Below are 2,843 nucleotides of genomic sequence, written 5' to 3'. Positions count from 1 at the left end.
CTCTCTGGCCTCTTGTCTACATTGTTGAAGTGACTTTACTAACAGAACAAAGCCTGTGTAGCTATTTGAGTTAGTTCTAGTGCAGCAACCAGACTGTGGACTGGGTCCAGTTATGGGGATCATGTGCTTCGTGTGATGCTTATGACCTAGTAAAGGTAAAGGGACCCCTGACCATTAGGTCCTGTCGTGCCCGACTCTGGGGTTGCGGCGCTCATCTCGCTTTACTGGCTGAGGGAACCGGTATACCGCTTCCAGGTCATGTGGCCAGCATGACTTAGCACCTTCTGGAGAACCAGAGCAGCGCACAGAAACACCATTTACCTTCCCGCGGTACCTATTTATCTACTTACACTTTGACGTGCTTTCGAACTGCTAGGTTGGCAGAAGCAGGGACCGAACAACGGTGGCTCACCCCATCGCAGGGATTCAAACTGCCGACCTTCTGATCGGCAAAGTCCTAGGCTCTGTGGTTTAACCCACAGTGCCACTCGTATCCCTTTGCTTATGACCTACAGAGCCCTAAACGACTTGGGGCCTGGCTGTTGGAAGGGCCACCTTTTTCTGTACAAGTCTGACCTAATAGTAGTATTGGTATTATTGTCTATTCAGCAAGTGATCTCAGTGCAGGTTACATGAATCTTAGAACAGAAGAAGCTAAGAAGCATCGTGCCAATGGCCCATCTATTATTATTATTTTATAAAATATTTATTAAAGGTTTTAAACAATATAATCAACTTCACATTCACAACCAAAGAGAAAAGAAAAAGAAAAAACACCATCACAGTCAATACAAGAAAAACATACAAAAAAACAGAGAAAAAGCATAAAAAGGCATAAAAAAGAGAAAAAAAGATTCAATTTCTTAAGTATTACTTCCATAACCCTCTTTCTTGACTCCCTCACATCTCCCTTTTCTGTGTTCTCATTTGCAAGATCTTATTCAGCAAAACTTCACCTTCTTTCAAATCTTATTTTATATTATACATTTCAACTATTGTCTCCAACTTTATCCCCTTTATATTATTTGAGCTTGACATAATATTGTTCAAATTTCAACTTTGTTCTTATAAACCAATTTTGCATACTCCTCTCAAATATGTCACTAATGCCATGTTATCTTCATATCGTACATCATTCTAACATTCATACAGTTTGCAATACTTTTGCAAATAATCTTTAAATTTCTTCCAGTCCTCTTCCACTATTTCTTCTCCCAGGTCTCGGATTCTGCCAGTCATTTCTGCCAATTCCATGTAGTCTATCAGTTTCATCTGCCCGGCCAATGGCCCATCTAGTCCATTATCCTGTTCTCACAGTCTCAAGGGGAAACCTGCAGGCTGGATCTGATCACAAGAGCCACAGTCTGTCCTCTAGTGGTTTCCAGCAACTTGTACGCAGAAACATGGCTGCCACCAGCTGTGGAGACAGAGCTTAGCCTTCACGGCTGGTAGCCATTGAGAGCCATCTCCGCAAATTTTTCCAGTTGTCTCTTAAAGCCATCCACGTTGGCAGCCATCCCTGCCTCATGTGGGAGTGAGTTCCATAGGTTAACTTTGTGCTGCATGGAGAAGTCCTTTCTTTTAGCTGTCCTCAACCCTCTCAACATTCATTAGATGTCCCAAAGTTCTAGTCTGGGGAAAAATCAAAACACAATATTAAAAACAGTTAAAACCAATTATATTCAAGAACAGAGGGTGTGTAATGTCTGTCCGTGTGTGTATATCTGCGGAGGGGGGGTTCCCTTCCAACTCTGTTATCCCAGTAACATTTGAGTTTTTAAAAGCAACGCCAAAAAAGGCAGACGTCTCCTACATGTTCCTGCGTGTTTGTCATGACTAAACCAACTCAATTTCTGTTGATTCACATAAATGTGGAATTGGTTAACAATGCATTGTCTTTGAATTTGGGAATTGGGGAGAGACGGGAAAGTCCTCACAGTGCCGGCTCTTCTCTGAGCTGGGTTTATTTACACACACCCATCTGAGTCACCACCCTGCCCATTTGGGGTTGACTTACTATAGGACGGTGAGGGAGGGGCGAGAGCACTCCAGAGTTGCAGGACTCCAACTCCCATCTTCCTATGCCCCACAGATAACCCAGAGATGCATTTTAAATAAAAGCACACCTTCTCCTCACGTAAAAGCACCAGGCAGGCCCCACAAATAACCCAGAGATGCATTTTAAATCAAAGGGCACATTCTACTCATTTAGAAATACGCTGATTCCTGGACCGTCCGTGGGCCAGGTTGAGAAGGCGATTGGGCCGCATCCGGCCCCCGGGAATTAGATTGCCTACCCCTGTGCTAGAGTTTCTTTAGCCGTGATCTCTGTATTGCAGGGGGTTGGACTAGAATGGATGGCCCTTGGTCCAACTCTCCAGTGCTATGATTCTATGAGGGAGGAGGAATCTCTGGCTCCACTCCATCTTTGAGGGCTGCCGTCACAGACCCCCAGGTGCCCTTCTCAGGGCAGGTATCTCAGGTACAAGTGGTGAGCCTTCCCCTGCTCCCTGGGCTTGTCACCACTCTCTGCATTCGATGACTCCGGTTATGAACTTGCTCTTTTCTCGCACAGTCTCTGCCAACTGTCACCTCATGACAACCCATCTGTGGCTGCCACACCTGGACTGTAGTTCGGGGTTCATCAACTCCAGAGCAGGTAGAAAAAATGCCCTAGGGCCAAGGCCAGTTGGGTCTCAGGAAGAAGGCCTTTCCCATTACCTGCTTTTAACAGGAGATTATAAGAGCCGAAGCCTCCGGCATGCAAAGTATAGTATCCTAGAGTTGAAAGGTTCTCCAAAGGTAATCTATTCCAACCCCCTGCTGAAGCAGGAGATCCGCTG

The 2,843-nt window shown here is 45.3% G+C and overlaps 1 protein-coding gene across 1 annotated transcript in view; it reads left to right on the top strand.

The window, feature by feature from the left end:
- The window catches only part of LOC309540511 (zona pellucida sperm-binding protein 3-like), a 92,474-nt gene that overhangs the window by 55,381 nt on the left and 34,250 nt on the right, over positions 1-2,843 (top strand). The window lies entirely within an intron of this gene.

Source organism: Podarcis vaucheri (genome assembly GCF_965113315.1).
Source record: "Podarcis vaucheri genome assembly, chromosome: 9".
NCBI lineage: Eukaryota > Metazoa > Chordata > Lepidosauria > Squamata > Lacertidae > Podarcis > Podarcis vaucheri.
The sequence above is the reverse complement of the archived record's forward strand: the minus strand, read 5'-3'. Positions and strand labels throughout refer to the sequence as shown.